Consider the following 19,764-nt stretch of genomic DNA (forward strand, 5'->3'; position numbering starts at 1 on the left):
AATTTGCAGATACAAATCTCTCAATCCATTAGCTCAGTTTGATGTTCCAAATATATGCTTTTCTCTGTTCTGTCCTGTGTCTGTTTCCAATTTTTTTAGTCAGGCTTAATTCATGCCACAGCAAATTCATAGTTGTCTTTGACTTGACCAGTTGGTTGTGCAGCCTCTTGGTACAGAAAGGGGACTGAACTGCAACTGTTTACCCTTCTGATTGCTCTGATTTTAACTCTGTCTTCCCCATCCTGCTGCCAGTTTTCAGAAAAGTCAATGATGATATAATAACCTTGATTTCCCAAGCTGACCACTTGCTACACAACTGTTACAGGCAATGGCACAAACAAACAAAACGGTGAGGCTCTGTAGAGCTTTATTTTCAAGCAATCCTGATTAAGAGAATATAAAGGAGGGGAAGAAATTTCAAAGGCTATAGTAGATGATGTGATTTAAAGAACAGTCACTAAAGGACATGGTCTCATTTTTCTCTTTCTCCCTATTCTGTTTCACACAAAACACAAAGAAGAAAGTGCAGCAGAGCATAGCTCCGAAGTCAACACTTGCACTGCATCTTTCTGACACTATATTGCAGTGATTGATAAAGAAGAAATTGCTTTTTTTGTGACTAAGGCCTCAGTCTAAACCAGAACAGAACAAAGCTGACAGGTGCTTCTTCAAGATTTTTCTGAGGATATATCTGACCCAAAAGAAAACCTCACCTTTCTCTAGCAAATTGTGGCATTAAAGGGGAAAAGCGGCAAAATTCCAACCATAGCTTGCCAAAACTGTGAATTTTAAGGTATTTGTCTGAGGAAGAAAAATATCCACCATGTTCCCAGCACTGAAGTATGGCTCTTTTCCATCCATCCAAATTTCCTGTGTTTTTTATTAAAAACAATGTAGAAAAACCTTACAGAGACCACAGAAATGCAACTTCATATCATTTTTTGCTTTCAGAATTTTCTCCACATAGAATTATTCAAATTGAACCTCCCACTTCACTTTCTTTCTAGCTCATTGTTTTCAGAATGACAGAGCTTATTTAATTTCAGCTGACTTTTCATTTGCCAAGTAACAAAGTCACCTTTTTCCTCATCAGGTATGAGTCATTCCCATGGTCGGCCTGAGGCATAGGAGAGGTAAGCATCATGCAGACCACCACTCTGGCCAGTTAAGACTCAAGAAGTAGCTGAGAGTACACACTGGGCACTGGACTGGGTTTAGCTGTTGGGAAGAATTTCCTCATGCAATTACTTTAGAGAAGGCCAAGCCTTCATTTGTACCGTTAGTCATAATCACCAGTTTGGCTTTTTGAAATTCTTCATGTGATTTGATTGCTTTTAGTAGCTACTCAGATTTGACTCGCTGATTCATGCATTGAAAACAGAAATATATTAAAACAGCAAGCATAGCTGGAGCTACAACAAATTTAAGAAGGTGCTTTAAGAACTTACCAGGATACTTTTGTCGCTCTTTTCTGGGCTTCTGTCCCAGTGACTTCAGCTTGAAAGCATTAAAATGAGTTCTTTATACATGTTTTGCAGGTGAGGGTTCCTTTCTTTTTTTTCTTTCTTTTTTTTTTAGCTTTAATTTGCTGTTTGATTCGCCCCAGGATTTTCAGGTGTTGCACGAAGGAGTAAAGTACAGAAAGTACCTCGGTTCTTGGTTGTCAGCCATTGGATGATGGCCACAGCATTATTAAACCATCCAAGCATGCTGGGTCTCAACCACAAAATTTAATTTTCCCTACTGCAGGGACTAATCAACTACCAGAGGCTCTAAGTCCTGAGGAGATTGTTTTTATCTGTTTTTTTTCTTTTAAAAACTGAAGCGCAGTTAATTTTACAGTTTTGTCTATCCTCAGGCTTACAAACAATGACAGAAATGCAGTTTGATGAGAAACAGATAAAATGTGGAATTTATGCTTACAATATGACATAAAGAAAGATGAAAGGTCTAAGTAATTAATTGCACCTCCATCAGATGGATAGAAGGACCCCAGATTCCCTTGAGTGAAGGGGAAGAGAAAGATTACGAAAAGGAAAAAAAATCACCATCTACTTCTGGCTTTGTGTAAAAGAAAACTCAGGGAGAAAAGTCAGTTCTTACTGCAATTGCCCATTTCCACAAAACTACCTCTGTGGACAAACTGAATTCCCATTTCTGACACTTCTCAAGATATTTATGGTACAGACATCTGTATCTTAAATTTAGTATTCAGAGGAACAGTATGTCAGGGGATTAATCACATAGTAATTCTTGAGCTTCTTGAGCAATTGCTAGCGCAATACTTTTTTTTCAGAAGTTCCATGTGCATGTTCTCTACCCTAGAAATGTGACTAGGCAATTGAACCATGTAGGTTTCACTTACTGAGAACTGTAAAATCTGATGCTAAGAGGAGAAAGCAAGAAGGGAAGAAAGGAGGGAAAGAAAAGAAATATTGCAGCTCAGCACCACTGCAATATTCATCTACGTTTTTTTTAATTGGAGAAGCTGTTTCTTGGAGTTCTCCCAAGAAGGAAAAGGGGGGGGGGGGAGCTCCACAATGAAATAATGAAACCTTAAACTTACCAGTACTGGAGATAAAGGCTGTACTATGCACATGGTAAATTTTATCAGAAAAAGATGGTTGCAAGCAGCAGTTCACATGACTAAGACAGAATTCTTTCAAAATGACGGCTGTGCAGGGTTTATAGGAAACATTATCTTTAAAGATATTTGGAAATAGAAGAAAGTTTCAACCAAAGAAAACAATTATAAATATTCTTAATTGCCTGGAAATAATTTGTCATACAAAATTGGACTGAGATACGTTTATACAAAAGTTTCAGATGCGTTGATGTTGTAATGCCTTTTAAGAGCCCAGCATGTTTTTGCACAGAGTGTTCCAATAACACATTAAAGAAAAGGATATGACTTTCACTTTTATCTTCTGCCTCCCTTCCTCACTCCATTCTCTCCTGCACTTCTTTCTCTTCACTTTTCCTCTTTTTTCTTTTCCTTTTTTTAAATCTTTTTTTTTTTCTCTTTGCAGAGCAGAAGAGAGCATGAAATAACTGGAAGACTCTGTAACTGCTACTCCATTTATTTTATTATTTCTGGAATTCTTTCCAAGTTGGGTTGCAATTACATTTAAAACTGGAGAATAATGGGCTATTGACATGTATATGGTTTTAGAAATATAAGGCCTCATTTTCTCAGCTGGAATTTCCCCACAATGTGCATTTGCATTATATTAAAGATGCTCTTTTTAAAAAGAGCATAGCCTGTATTCAGACATTTGACATTATCTGGGTCAGAGGCAATGTTTAAAAGCAATAGCCTTACATCTATGGTGAATCTCTTACAGGCACACACAATGCATTAGTGAAAATGGGGAAAACACAGAGAGGCTCTCCATATTAAGCCATATTTTATGACATACCTGCCTGCACCAGACATTAATCTGCAGGAGATGGATTGTCATGGTCATGGTCGCTTGCTCCACTCCAAATGCATATACATTACTTAAATTGAAATCATCACTTCACACCCTTTGCAGTTCGATGTGACCAGAAATGGTAGGATGCATAAACTAGCAGTTTTCATGGTGCATATAACTGTTGCCATTTTCCACATATTTACCTACACATATAGCAGCTGCAAGCTTTTCCTTCTGTCCTAGCAATGATAGCATTATTTTCCCTTTGCTTAGCTGAGGTCTAACTAGCTTGTCAGGCTCAAAATCGGGTGGCACTGGTTAGGTATGTAAGCAACTCAGTACCTTTCTTGTTCCCAGAAGTGCTTAAGACATAATGAAAAAGGAACGCAGAAGTTTTTCACCTGTTAAAATTGTCCTATAAAGCCCTATACAATGAACTCTTTGTCATCTTCCAAGAATGGGTCATTTGTGAATGGTAATGCTTACAAAAGTGTTTTATGAATAGAAAGTGTAACTGGTGTGATATTGCAAATGAAACCCAGGGAGGTTGCACAAGATGTCTATAACTTTCTAATTCACCACTTGCAAGATTTTCAGATATCAGAGGTTTAATTTATCCTGCACTGACATTCTACATTCTAAATGAAAAGTGCTCCAAATTAGTACCATCACACTGTAATTACTGGGAAATGAATGTCGGCATAAACTATGTTTTTTTTATTCCTTCCTCTCTTCCTGTCTCATTTCTAACATTTCTCCCCACTCCCACTGCCTACCACCATCAAAAATGTCTCTCTTTTGAAGCCCTCTGTATTAATGCTTTCTTTCCCTCCTTCTCACCAACCTGATGTAACCTTTGCTGTTCACTTGACCCTTCATTTTTCCTAAACCTGAACAGTATCTCGTATACAGTATGGCTCTCTTGGTATTTTTTCTGCTGTCTTTAACAGCATCTTCCACAGATTCATGGAATGGCTTAAGTTGGAAGGGACCAAAGCTTCTCATTTCAAACCACATTCTCCTGCCCCTTTCCCTCTAACTTTCCCTTTAAGTGAAACCTGTGTTTTCTTTGATAAACCAACTCTTCTTGACGACCTGTTCTCACCTCTCTTCCTCTAGCTGGCAACAGCAAAAATATAGTTATTTTGCATTACTGTGTTTGAATTTCCAGATCCAGTTTTTCTAGAGCTATTGAGCCAATAACTGACATAGAAGTAGATGCTTAGTAGAACCACAAAATGTGTCCAGAATATGTCTATCCCTTGACTCTTGAAAAAAAGGAAAACCTAAAATTAACAGCTTCACCAAGACCCTCTTAAGATAGTGCAGGACATCCCACAGGACTGAAGACTGTCATTCAAGTTCTTCCAGAGAGGTAAGGAGTGTAGGTGGGTCATGAAAAAATGAGAAATGGAGATTCTAAAACTAGGAAATGTCATTCTTCTGCCAGCCTCTGCTCCAAAGTTTCATCATCTCTCTTCAGGACTCACACCGGCCCTAACGTTGTCCTGGCCAAAAAAGTGTATATTCTTCGTCTGAAGGAAGATTTTTTATTTCACAGTGTAACAGAGAAGAAAGAGAGGAGCTGCTTACATATATGTTTGAGTTCTCTGCCCTGTCAAAATGAGAGATTTTATCATGCTTTTCTTCCCTCAGAGCAGTGAAAATTCTTTTCCTCCTAAATGGAGAAGGTGTTGCGAAGTGGGAACAGATGGGGTGATGTTTTTCCATGGCAGGTAGGCAGTTCCTGATTTTTCCCCAAATACAACCTACCAGGCGGGCAACTTGTCTGCTTGTAAGCAAGCGTTATCTATATTGCTTCATGTACTGCGTCCTGTCAGATGAGGTAACATGGTTTCACTCCACAAAGTATCAAGTTATGCTTCTAGGTTACTCCAGAAAGGACTAGCTCCCACTCTTATTTTGGTATCTTTTTGTCACAGATGAAGTTAGTACCTAGCTCTAGGTATAGGTCTGGGAGAAAAGACAGCGCTTGCAACTCTATTAACAGCACTATGCATCCCAGTGCCTTTGTGATGAAAATGAATCCCTTCAAGAGAGCACTCCACATTTAAAACATGTTTTACACTTTTAGCACATGGTAACGTGTGTCCAAAATAGTAAATCTGATTAAAATATTATTGTGAGAGAAAAAAGAATTAAAGATGGAAAGATGCAAGAACTTGTGTTAGTTGCTAAAAGCAATAGGGAGTGAAAAAGGAAGTGGTGGGGGGCAATAGTCTGAGGTAATGGCTTTAGAAATGATACTGCTTTATTTATTTTAGCAAAAATCCTTGTCCACTATAAGAGATTATATATGCTTTTGAAATTGTTGAAAAGCAAAGCAAAGTAGAAAGATGTGTTCACGGAATGTATATATAATGCAATAGCAGAGAAATTCCTCCGAAACTCTACCTCTATCAAGTAAAGAAATATTCTTTCATATTTCTGGGATGAAGGAACATCAAAGTAACGAAAACAGTTTTTAATTTGCTGGTCAGCAGCAGTAGCAGATAATTCCCTGAAATTCTGACATTCTGTAATGGATGAGGTCAGGCACTTCTCAGTGGTGTGTAGCAATAGGACATGGAGTAGTGGCCTGAAACTTGTACATAGGAAGTTCTGTACAAACATGCAGAAGAACTTCTATACAGTAAGGGTGACAGAATGCTGGAACAGGTTGTCCAGAGAGGTTGTGGAGTCTCCTTCTATGGAGATGTTCAAGACACATCTGGACACCTACCTGTGCAACCTATTGTTGTGTACCTGCTTTAGCAGGGAGGTTGGACTCAGTGATATCTTGAGGTCCCTCTCAGTCCCTGAAATTCTGTGATAATGTGATTCTCACAGCTGTATTGCAAGTCAGTAAATATTTAAACAAATCTGTAATGTTAGCATTTTTGCCTGATGAGCCACAAGGACTAGTTTAGAATTGAATATGACCTGAAACGTAGAAAGTGAGTACTTTGGCCCATATACTGCCTAGTGTATCAGCACAGATATTTCAGCAATGCTTCACACAAGATCTGTGAGAACAAAACAGTGGCTGTGGTGAAAGTGAACCATGACACTACATTTATTTAGGGGGCAAGCAAGTCCTTCACGCAGACATTAAAACCTAGGATGATGAAGTTTGCTGTCTGCCTTGAGACTCAATCTGTGCTCTTTAAACTCAGGGCACCTTTCATTCAAGTCCTTTTGCTTCAGAGACTGGCCTTGATACATTTCACATGGGACCAGCTACTATCGCTTCTTCATCTGGGAAAGTACTCCTGATGATCAACATTTTCCAAGTCCCTTCGCTACTCTAAGATGTTGCAGAGAGTCCATCAGCAGTTTGATGTTCTGGTTTTATGTTGGCTTGGGTTGATTTTCCCTTTCCCTTGGTCCCTCGACTACCTTATCTACGAAGCTACTGAAACATTTTCTGTTGAATCATCAGTCATAGCTTCTTTTAAATACAGAAGTGACTTTCTGTATATGGAATATATTATGATCCTTCCATCCACAGGCTTCTAAACTCCTGTCTTAGGGCACAGTAACTCATAAGCACAATGTTACAGCAAGTAGAATTCAGGCAGAGATATTCTGGCTGTAATTAGGTGTTACTAATGTGGATTTACACTTAAGTCTGGTTACATTAGAATTTGAAAATAGAACTTGCTGTACGTCTAAAAGCAAATGTTGCTGAGGCATGTTTGCCTCCTAAATGGCCCAGCTGCATGTCTGGATCACAAACAGTGGACGGTTTCCCAATCAGATCTACTGAGAAGTTAAGGCTGGAAAATGGTGAAGAAATCAGATAGCAGATAAAATCCATTGCTGGGAAAGAGGCAATGGAATCAGTGTTGTTCTTTGTTAATGATCTTATTTCACAGTTACTGCTGACTGAGTTATTACAAAAATCAGGTGACATTTTGTAATTCTAAAGATATACATACATTAAAACCAAAAACAAACAATCATCATTTGTTCCTACTGAACTAGTAGAACTCCAGTAAGACCAAACTTTATTCTAACATTTTGCCAGGGAATTCTTCATCCAAATCAATATGAAAAGTGCATTCTGTTGCATTTGTATAAGATTTAACAACAAATTGGAAGTACTAATAATTTTTGAAGGCTATAGTTTTATCATGTTTATTTAGATAGAGTATTTTACTTTGCCTAATAGACTTCAATCAGACTTGTAAGTGCTGTCTGAAAAACTTTGCAGACAATGGTTTCCAAGCTCTGGCTAAAATTGCCCTTTGCATTATAGTAATCATCCTGCTATTTCTTCGGGCTTATAGTTGACTAAAGTGTTTGCAGACACTTCAGCTAAGGAGAAGAGCTGTTCTTCCTACAAAGTGTAGTTTTGCAGGTATTCAGTATCCATAGTCAAAATCTGTTGCTTTTTTCCATGGGCCTGCCTTCCCCAGGACTGCATGGTTCCTACTGAAGATAATTAATGCAACCTGAAAGTTATTTGTCCTGACAAAATCAATAAAAAAAGTAAGGCTATACATAGAGATACACATAATGTATATGTCTGTATCTACATATCTTTGTCTATATCTATATCTATAAATATGTACATCTGCATTCACTCACAATCAAAGGGAGCAGAGAAGAGTACAGCTTCTGCTTCAGAAAATGTCCTACAACTTTCAGTTCTTGCATATGATTCCACAGCAACAGCAGCTCCTAAAATTGCAAGGAGGAACAGGCTCATCTGATAACAGTCACCCTGTTAAGTTATAAATTGTAAAACTCCCCATGCAAACAGATGTAAAATCATCTTTAATCACCTCTTCTTTTTTAACAATAGGTTGCAATGAAAAGGTACTTGTGATCAGATTACTTGTGTACTATATATCTTATAAAGCTGAAAACGTTCTTGAGCATTTTATATGTTGACTAAGTAGGGAGTTGAAGACTTGGGAGACCAATACAAGATTGCTGATATTGTTCCCTGAAGTTGGCATGCACTAAGAAAACGATAGTACGGTGAAAAGCAAAATAAAGAATAAAATTTTGCTGATATGTTTGAGCAGTTTAGAAGGGTTCAGATAAGTTTACCTGAAATTCCTTTTTCAAGAAATACTATGCATTATCTTGTACCCCTGCCACCTGCAAGGTGGTTTGATTTCCATTCATCTGCTCCAACACAGCCACTGCAATAAAGAGAATTAAAAACAGGAATCATCAATATTCTGTTGATTTCTTTGGTTAGCACATCTAAATGCATTTTTATAAAGAGATCAGATCTCTTTGGGGAGAGTGCAGATTTGGATCTGAACATAAAAGATCAGAGAGTGTATCAGGCACACCACAGCACAGCCATAAGATGAATCTTCCTGCACTGAGAAGTAAGAAGGCTAATATATTAAATCAGACCAAAAAACTATTATTTCTCAGTATATATTACGTGTCCTTCATTAGCAGTAAAATAGTTAGTCTAATATAGTATTCTCCAAAAGATTGGTCAGCAAGTAATTGGATGCAAAGTAGATAGAGTCATTTAGGTTGGAAAAGACCTCTAAGATCAACAAGTTAACTATTGTAAGATCAACAAGTCTAACTGTTCTAGTCTGCTCCATATTCATGAACTGGTTTCCTACAATTAGGTGGAAGACTTCCATTATTTAATAAAATCTTAAGAATTAGATCTGCAGGTGAAAACTATATCTGCCAGGCTTTTGTAAGCACTCTGCATTAGGTCTTCTTTAGATTAAGCTATGTATGAGGGATAGAACCAGATGGGTGAATGAGAGCAGGTCTGCAGTTACAAAAAGAATTAAAAATAAAAAAACTAAGCTAGCAACTATGGCTCAGAATAGGAGCGCTCACAGATTAAGGGCTAATAGCAAAAGGGATCTCCAGCCAAGTCTGATGATTTGGGCCCAGAATGAGGTTTCATCTGAAGATAGGGTTTCAGCAAACGATCTGGAATGAATGCTTGATTCAGACCAAGACAGTAAGCTTAGAATAGGTTAAAGAGCCAGAGCAGGAACCGAATCAGACAGAAGATGCCAGATAATCATTAACAGAGAGAGGTTATAAACAGGTGTGGTTCAGGTGTGGGTTTGTAAGATACAGATTCACAATTAAGCCTGAGACCAAATGAACAGATAAGAGTGGATTTGGGATACAAAGTTTAGCAGCAATGGTAGATTTACCTTATCACAAAGGATAGCATCTGGAGTTCACTTGCTCTGGCAGCACAATTTGATTGAAACTGAAACTGCATGGTCCACCTAATAGTCTGTGTTATGGATGTGACAGGAGCTAGGCTAGGTCTAGTCCAGTTCCTGGAGGATGTCTCTGGCTTAATTTTACAGTCTTTGTCAAAATGACTGCTTCAGCATTCACAACATTTTTACTGCAAACTCAGAAGAAAATGTGAAACAACTGTAGATCATTATCTGTGCACCAAAGGACTCTGCTCATTGGTCTTGAAGTGTTATGTAAGTCACATTCACCCTAACCCAGTGAAGATTCATGCCAATTGCTAACTTATTCACTTATTCTTTTATATATGAGAGGAAGTATATTTGAAAAACTGAATGTATTATATATATTCCAGGTAAACAAATAGCCAAACTACCAAAATTCACAACTATTACTATTGTTGTTATTATAATTACTGTCCTTTTCTGCCTGAGTATGTTAGCTATTCTGCTTAGCTACGAGAAAAGATGCAGTATGTAGCTTGGGGTACAGCCTAGGTGTTATCTATGAATACTCGGAAAACAGAGAGAGCACAGAAGTATTAGGTCTTGAGCCTTTTTCCAAGCGTTCTTAAGAGTTCTTTATCTCATCTCTCGCCTTCTATGACACGCCTCAGTAAATGTGCCATTGTTGAATCTCCTGGAAGACAGATCTTGGCATAGTTTCTACTCTCCTGTCCCACATTATGTATATTAAAAGAAAATAAAAATATTTTGAAGTGACACGAAGGTCTGCTTACATCCAATACCCATTTTCCCAAAGCAAAGCTCTGTTTTCATTGGTAAAAAAACACACTGTTCAAATTTGGGCACAATTTTTTGAGGGCAGGAATGGGAAGGTAAGGTCAAAGGGAAAAGTAACGCAAGCTATTTTTCTGTGTTGAGAAAAGATGGGAAAACAGCATTTGCTTCAGAGTAGAATTCGTTTCAAAATAAGAACACTATGTTGGTTGTCAAAGCCTGGGAAATTTGCAAACATAACTACATCTTCAAAGTCTTAGGGAGTCCCGCAACAAGAAAAAGATGTATGGGTAGTTAGAGACGGAGAAAGCCCTTACATACACACAGTAAGTGCAAGTGAAATGCAGGAAACACAAAGCAGGCAGAAGGAAGGAAAGAGGTTCCATGGGAAGTACATAACTCTGCTCCCTCTGCAGAGCTGCAGCCATGTGGGGTGGAAGGGACAAGGATGACGTACTAATGAGGCTGAGCTAGATGATGCCTATTCAGCAAAACAGGCTGGTTTTTTTTGTTTGTTTGTTTTTTGTTTTTGTTTGTTTTTCCTGAAGTAGTTGTAAACTATTGGATTACCTATTTTGGCAGCAAAGGCTGAAAAGACACTTCCTGAAGGGCATCTTAGGCTGGACTAATGCTAAATTTGAGGCCATCCTGAAATTAATAAAAGTTTTCTGTATTCTTTTTCACAGGACCAAAATTTGCTCTGGTGTAATGAAAAAGTCCTGTTCCAGTCTAGCATCTACGATTTATTCTATTGCAGTTCTAGGATTTGAATGCTTCTTCCTTTATGTTTTGGCTGGGAAATGACTTTTAATTCTTCAGCTTCATTGAAGCTATTGCTACTGTATCTCTGTACCTTTCCTGCTGCTCTGTTGTGGAGACTTTTCTTTCTATGAAAGTTTTTCCCTGGATTCATCAACTGGCTGTTTCTTATCAAGACATCTAGACCAGTTTTTCTCCAGTGGACTGTTTCCTTTATAACTTTAAATAAGAGTTCTTTGTCAAGCATTCTCTGTTCTTGCCTCCGGTGGGAAGGTGAATACAAGATAAGCCTTGCCCCTTCCCAGACCTCTCAGATGGAACTGGCTCCTGGCTATATAACTTCATTATGTAACTTAGCTTTTAGCAGTAATTTCAATTTGGCTGAAGTTCATATTTTTCATGAGTTATTACCTAACTTTAAAAGCAGTATCTTCATAGTTGCATCAAGACACAAGGACTTATACAAATACAGAAGGTATCACGGTGGAGACAAGACATTTAACAACTGACATCTCATAAGTTTTTTTTTTCACAGTTTTTCTTCAGTAAGGATAGATACTGCCACTGAATGATTAATTTATGGTTAATATCCATTTAGGACCAAGTAGTTCTTTTTTTTCTTTTTTTTTTTTTTTTAATGAACAAGGTAGCCTGTAAAAGGGGTTGGTGTTTAACAGCACAGAATTGTTCCATTGGAGAATGACTGTGAATACTGAAGGCATTGGCACAAACACTCTGCCATCACACAGTACCCCTTGCCATTACCCTCCTGCAGTGAGTGCAGTGTCCAATCCACTGCGCCCTTAGTTTTGTGGTTGCTGAGTTTATCTGGAATGTCCAGATCCCACAACCCACCCCAGCCATGGTCATTGCTGTGGGCAAGAAGAGCACCAAATGCTCATCCTCATCTGTGGAACTGTTTCCCTTGAGGTAAATCATGGAATCTGAACAGTTACAGAATTTTGTCTATCTCCTTCTTTCCTGTCTTCATGCTGTCCTGGCTGTAGAAACACAACCCTATTGCTGCATAACTTCTGGGATTCTTGTACTGATGTGCCGTCGCCCTCAGCTCCCAGTTGCTCTTAGTCTGTGGTGCCACCAGTCTTTCTGCTTCTTGACTCAAAACAGTTTCTTTGACTACTTATCTTTGGATTTTAAACTTGTTCAGTGGAAAGAGCATCCAAAATCGTCCCCTCAGTATCAATCATTAAATATCCTAATGTCTTTTTGTCTCCTCTCCAAAGGATAACGGTCTTGTCACAAAATCACTTCAAATGTTACTCTTCCTAACACTCTTCTCATGAGAAGAGAAAGCTGAAAGACCGTAGACAGTGAAATGCCATTTCATTGTAAGTGGTCCATTAAATCTGAGCTCCACAAATACTTGGCAGAATTCTGATATTGCGGTACCTTTGCTATACCCAGTTTTTGACTACGTGACAGATGACAGTCTCTAAGTGCTTTGGTTTCTGAATTTTGCAAAGAATAAATGGTATTTTTAAACTTGTGGTGATGTAAACTTAAGACCATTTTTCTCTACCCATCACTGAAGTCACAGAGCCTTTGCAACTTTTCTCCCCTAATCCACCCAAAGGTCAATGGACAGATATTATCTGCTCTTAGTATTTTCTGCTGACCAAAATTACAGCCCAGCTTTTGCTTGGCATGTCATTGCTTTAGCAAAGAACTATAGATCTGAATCACTTTTACCAGCCCTCGAGAGGAGACATTTACAGAACTGTTCTCTCTCAAGTTTCCAAAATTTCCAGGCCTGTGAAAGGGAGACAGAGAGAATTCCTAGAGCAGCTTGCAGAAGAATGAAAATGCAGAAAATTTGAGTATTTACATGAACCTGTGTGTACCGATCACCTGACAGGATCATCTCAGTGTGTTTCAGTGTTTTCGCATGTAAAGTAAATATTCAGTCCAATGTGAAGTTAATGGTCATTCTGCCTGAATCTTACTAGTTCAATGAAGTACGTCTTTAAAGGTTATGAGAGGGATTTGTTTACCTGTTCCCATGAAGTTATATATTTCCTTCAACACATCCTTAGTTTCTATTATTAACATACCCTCTGTGGAAGTAATTCTCTTTTAAAAACTAATAGTGCCAGTTCTATATGATGTTTCCTTAGTGGTATTCCCAGAACAACTAGTTGTTGTAATACAATAACCTTTATGGAAACTTGCACAATACACAAATACCTAGCTATATTTGCTGTAAAAGCACTAGGCTGCAGACAAAAAAATGATGGCAGTCTGTGACATACAGAATAGGTAGAAAAACAGTACAGATCTTCAGCTGCATGTATGTCTGTGAAAAATCTGGATGAAAATCAGTTTATGTAACTACTAACTACCTAGCTCTGTGCAGCTGGTTAAAATTCCTATATGCACACATATATACAAATGATTCTACTTTTTCCATTATGAAATCCCAGTTGATGGAGCTTAATAACTGGGCTCTAGACTCACTACTATTTAAAGTGTAGTCAAATACAATTTATCTTCAGAGATTTGTGTTGCTGTTTCATTTCTTTTGAATAAAATGTGATTGAAATTGATTTGGATAGTTTTCTTAATGAGAGAAAAGCCAAAATAAATTTCATTCTGAGCAGACTCTGGATATGGTACTATTATTTTTTCATCTGACTAGAAAAAAAAATCTTCATTAAGAGGAAATAATTGTTAAAAGATCTTAATAAAGAGTAGAGACAAACCATTTACATCTGAAATTAAAAGACTGACGCATTTATTACAAAAAATAAATTAATCTAATGACCATGCAAATTAACTTTTTTTTCTTCATGATTTTATTTTATGCTCAGCTGATGTATCAAGAAATTAAAGTCCAAATCCTTCAATTTCTTTGATACTGGGTATTTTCCTGTTGATGGTAACAATTATAAACAGAACTCTTCAACTGGAAATATGATTATACTTTAAGCTAAATGTCAATGCTAACACTTTTTCCTTGCAAAATCCTACAATTTTTGTTCTTGTAATGAATAAAGTTATGATTCTGTGCACTGCTGTCCATTCACATTACACTGAGAACCTGATCCAACGCCTGTGTAACCCCATAAGAATGTCTCCATTGACCACACTGAAGTACATAACTACCACAATACCAGATCCATACGCCCTAAGCTTTGAAAAAGGTTAGAAATTTATCCAAACTTTTGACTCAAATACATCTGCAGTTAAACTACAAAGTAAATTCTTGATTTCATCTTAGAGTGCAACGTGCATTCTAATTGTGCAGAATTTTAGTGAAGAAATTAAGCTCATAATGACATATAAGGAGCTGCTAGTCTGCCAGTGAAAATACTCCAGCCAATATTTTCATTGGCAACTGTATTAGAAATCCTATTGCTATGTTTTGACATCAGTTGTTTCATTCCAAATTTATTATTTATAGTACTATTCAAATACACATCGGTCATTTTTCATCTGTTTTGTTTTTGTTTATTTATTTAAAAAAAAAAAACAGAAAAAAAAACCCAAAATGGTATTATAATGTGATACCCTTCCAAAAAATAACTGTGAAACCTATGCTTTTATTATCAATAAATATGATTATTTGGTAGATTCAGGCTCACATTGACTTACAGTAGGGGCAGTAACCAATATTTTGTAGCTTCATGAAATACAGGACCATGAAACTTGACAGAAAATAGACTGGTATGGATTTTCTTCTTTCCAATTGTATAAAAATTCCCAGTAGGTACACATAAAGAAACAAAAGCCTGAAGTGCTTGCAGAAATAAAAATCAGGACAGAATTTGTTTTGCAGACCATTATTGACAATGGTATGTGAACTGATCTTACTTATTAGATTACAGTTTAAATTTTGAAGGAAACAATTGTCATTGCTGTTGTTCGGATTGTGTATTTTTTCTTGAAAGCTCAGGATACAATCCCAGCATACATTTTAAAACATCCTTACCATGTCATTATTTTTCTGAATCACTTTTTAATTGTTCTGGCTTTGAACTAATTATGTAAATATGAAGAAGATAGATCAGATCTATCTTTAAATATTTGCACAAAATCTCTATGCATGCATAGCTTACAGTATCATAATCTGGAGCATGTTCATACTTCATGTAAGAAGATAAAACCATTTTGAAATTTAACCTTCCTTGACCAGTTTAATTGTGATACCTTTTTTTGTGGAAGGAGAAATTTGTTGAGAGAGCCAGGTATAAGTGAGTGTATACAAGATCAACTGAATCTACAGCTCATAATTTTGTAAAACCTTACTTTTGCCAACAAACGCAGCTCTTCAACACAGTAAATAAGCATGTGGAGAGAGTAGAAGTATTTTTCAGCCTGTTTTTGATTTAATTGTGTCTTCAAATACTTGAAAAGGACCACCAGTTTTGTTTCTAAAATGAACTTGTGGTTTGTGCAAAATGTCAGATCCATGGCCACAATTTGGTTTATATTTGGCCATGCATTTGGTTTATATTTCTGAAAACATAGGAAGTCCAGTGATTTTGTCATCACTGACCCTATTCAAAATTCAGTGTTGCATATACAAATTCTAATTTTGTGGTGATAGCCTACCTTTCATTTTCATCACCTGTCAAAAACTCTACCTGAACAGCCATTTGTGACTAGATGAATAGTGCCCGTTTGAAATAGGTATATGTGGAATAAACGTTAAATGATTTACTCTTGTCCTATCAATTTGCTGCTAGTCACAATTTTGTGATCTTGTAAGTTTGGCAAGGAAAGTAAATTATCTGTCTTTCCTGTTCTCATTTAAGACTTATTGGTTTTGCACATACACACACACACACAAAATACCAGCTCCTCTTTAGTTAAAGTCCCACAAATGTTTGGCATGGTAGTTGATTCAAAATCATTACCATTATGAACTGCTGTGCATCTACTGTACAATGCAAAGACAGCTGAAATGCTGTGCAATCTCATTCTCAAAACAGCGCTTCTTAGAAAACTGGGCACAATACATAGAATAGCATAGCTGGATGCCACAAAATAAGTTAAAAAAAAAAGAAAGCCTAAAAGAAAGAAATCCTTAATTTATTTCTCTTCATTGCAATGAGAAAATTAGTATGGTCAGGAAAATCTGGAAGACTGTTAGAAAAAAATCATTATGGTCTGGTTTGAAACACACCAGCGGATTTAAAGAAAACATTTGCCTCAGGAATGTCTATATTTTGGGGGAAAAAAATCAAGATGTGGAAATATTATCAAGCAAAAGTTGATTAAATATATTAATTTCAGAATGCAACTGCCTTGCAACACAAATCAGCATTCTTCTATTCCTCAGATAAGAGGCATATTTTTCAGTATTTTAGTACAAAATGATTAGAGTTATTCAGACTAATCTTAAAAGTTTGAGTTTCATTCAAACCAAACAAAGGAGCTTTACTTATCACTAATGATAGGTAGTTCCTCTGGACTGATACTCAGGTGGTCAGAGTTACAGAACTACCAACAAAATTCTTACTGGACTTGGCCATGCCTATTTCTTATTTTCCCATCCACAGAGTTAGCATAATGACTCCTTAGTAAAAAGCTTTGATTTGATGATGAAATGTGCTACGTAGGAATATTAATATTATTCATTTAAATAATAAACAGAACCCAAACTGAACACCTCCCAAACTCTGGGAGGATACTGGAACCATATTCAAAATTGTGGTTTTCACTCAGCTGTAATTTACAAATTATAATTGACATTGAGCAGAAGAAGTACAAAGTGCAATGATATATTCTACTCACTATCCAGCCTGAAAAATGTGTGTTTTCCTCGAACTACACAATTGTTACACAGGGGGAAAAAAAAAAAAGGACAGTAAGTGGTTTGGGATTTTTTGCTCTTTTCAGATAAAACAAACAAACAAATAAAAGACATCTGACCAGAAAAAATAAAGTTTGCCATCCTCTGTGGGACAGTGTATTTCTGAAATTTCAAAACAAATTGAAAAACCTGATAAACAACTGTTCTGATTGGAGCAACTGAGCAGAATTAACCAGGAGCTTTCTAGTGAGGGAAAAAAGGATCCAGGCACTAACTATTGTGGAAGCCAGTTCTTAAAGGCTCTTACAGCTTTAAAAGTCTTCTTATAAGTGTATCCATATTTTTTCCTATGCCAATTTAATCTTATTAATGACAATTGTTTGACACACAGGTCATGAGAACTAGGAAGCAGATTTGCAACTGCTGAGTGACCTCACTTCCAATTGACCTCAGTGTAAATTATGCCTTGGATGGCACTCTGACAAATCAGGGTGTTGAGAAAAGCAGTAAAGAACATTAGTAATGGCTAGAAACAGATTCCCAGGAATGCTAAGAAAAAAATTTGTCTTTTGCATGTTTGTACAGTAGGCAAAAGTAGTCTTTGCCTGTCACCTTGTGAAATAATTCATAACTCCTGACAGTTGATCAGTTTTAGTATAAAGTAATATTTACCATTAATAAAAGTTTATAATTTTTTGTGTTTGCCTTAGGCTGAACTTTATTTCTAGTGAGAGTGGGATCCCAGTTAGCTTCACCTCCATCAGCCCTTGTGAGCACTTATTGCCATCTCAAAAAAAAAAAAAAAAGTACTAGAATTCAGGGCCTAAGCATAACTTTCCTATGAAAATCAATGAAAGCAATGATTTCATATGATATATATATGATGAGAAGTATCATCATAACAAAATATCATAAAACAGTGTATATAATAGATGCATATTAAGCATAATATAAATGCAGATGGCACAGAACTGGGAGAAGTGGCTCATATACCAGGTGGTTGTGCTGCTGTCCAGAGGAAGCTCAGGCTGGAGAAATGGGCTGACTGGAACATATGAAAAAGCTTTTTCTTCTCTACACAGAACATGACTGGAAAAGATGCTCGTATCATAGGTGAAAAGAATTGTTTTCTGCAGCCTAAGCAGTACACTCAGATCAAACTTCTGGTAAAAGAAGCTGTACAACAAGCTGAGACTCTTGCGTTGCCAAGAAGGGAGCAAATTTGAGTGCACATGAGTAATGGTGAAACAAAGAGGATGTGGAGCAGAAATAGAGCATGAAGACAATGTACTATCTGGGGCAAAGAAAATATTCTCTAAGTGAATTTGTGTATTACCAATAGCAAACTCAAGCAGAAGTAGTGGCCTGCTTGAGCCGCGCTTTAGTAGTTTGTAGAAGAAAAAGTGCATTTGTTTGAACAAGGTCATACCTTTCTTTTCAGTCATCTATATTTCATTCCTCTTGGCTAGAGTACTTATAGGGTAAAATTACAAAGACCCATCTATGCCTAAATGCAGAATCACTTCCAAATATCTAAGCAAATGTAAGAAATATAAATGCATATTACCTTTCAGGTTTATTTATGCACAGTGAAGAGTTATGAAACCTTTTAATTTCAATTACCACTTTAATTAATATAATAACCTAGAGTAATATTATTTATTTCATTTTGGCTTCTCCCCAAGTTGCAACCACAACTCTCATTATATATATCTTGCTTGGCTAACAAAGCTAACAAAGATTCTGGCTTTGCAGTTTTTATGTCCTTCTTGCGTTCTTTCATTTTGCTTCCAGACTTCCTATTTGCTTATATGGGACACCCTCCTCCATTTGCTATCTCATAACTATATGAAATGGGACAATTACCAGGTGCTGATGAAATGTCACAGGCTTTGAGAAATAAACACTAAATTTTAACGCTGTAGAAGCTGCAGAAATAACCATAAGAGAATATACAACTGATAAATCAGAGAGATGACGCTGTCAAAACTGTACAGAATCAGAACAGCATTTTTGATAGGTCACAAGTATAAAGAACAGAAGCATACTTTAGAAGTTTACTATTGAAGGTGTTCATTATAAATTTCTTGTGTCCTGCCATTCCTGAGAGTGAATAAATGCTTTGCAAGTAACTTAAATAGAAATATTTTTTCCCCACGAAAAAAGTCATAGTAAAAAGACACTTGCTGAAAAGAGTGCTGAAAAAGGAAATGAAACAAGTGCTTTGTCATTTTTGTGCTACAAAGGAACAGTCCTGTTGCAACAGAATATTAACAGAATATAAAACAAGAAAATCTTAAAGTAAGGCTTTGATTTTATATATTCAAAACACAACAGAAAATAATGACAAACTAATAAAGTGTTTCGTTACAGAAATTGGGCCCAATTATTTGAAGATCCTAACCTGGAAGGTGCTGAGTATTTCTGGAGTGTTATAGAATCACAGAATCACCTAGGTTGAAAAAAAGACCACTGAGATCACCAAGTCCAACCTGACCTATCAAGTCCCATTTATAAAACATGTTCCTTAGTAGTGTGTCCACATCTCTCTTCAATATCTCCAGGGATGGGGACTATGCACTTCCCTAGGCAGCTGATTCTCATTTTTGACCTCCCTCTCTAGAAAGGAATTCTTCCTGACACTCAGGCTAAATCTTCCCTGGTACAACTTGAGACCATTTCCTTATGTCCTATCACTTGGCACCTGAGAAAAGGGATGGATGCCCTCCTAAATGGAACCCCCTTTCAGGTAGTTGTAGAGATTAATGAGGTCTTTCCCCTCAGACTCCTTTTGTCTGGACTAAATAACACCAATTCCTCAGTCACTCCGCATAGGTCTATTTTTCCAGTCTCTTTTCCA

The 19,764-nt window shown here is 36.9% G+C and overlaps 1 long non-coding RNA gene across 1 annotated transcript in view; it reads right to left on the bottom strand.

The window, feature by feature from the left end:
- Nucleotides 1–19,764, bottom strand: part of LOC110390128 — a 55,168-nt gene that overhangs the window by 12,576 nt on the left and 22,828 nt on the right. The window contains exons 2-3 of the long non-coding RNA XR_002433582.1: nt 8,478–8,572; nt 8,010–8,102 (exon numbers count right to left, since the gene is read on the bottom strand). This is a non-coding gene — a long non-coding RNA (uncharacterized LOC110390128). The remainder of the gene's footprint in view (nt 1–8,009; nt 8,103–8,477; nt 8,573–19,764) is intronic.

This window comes from Numida meleagris, chromosome Z (genome assembly GCF_002078875.1).
Source record: "Numida meleagris isolate 19003 breed g44 Domestic line chromosome Z, NumMel1.0, whole genome shotgun sequence".
Lineage (NCBI taxonomy): Eukaryota > Metazoa > Chordata > Aves > Galliformes > Numididae > Numida > Numida meleagris.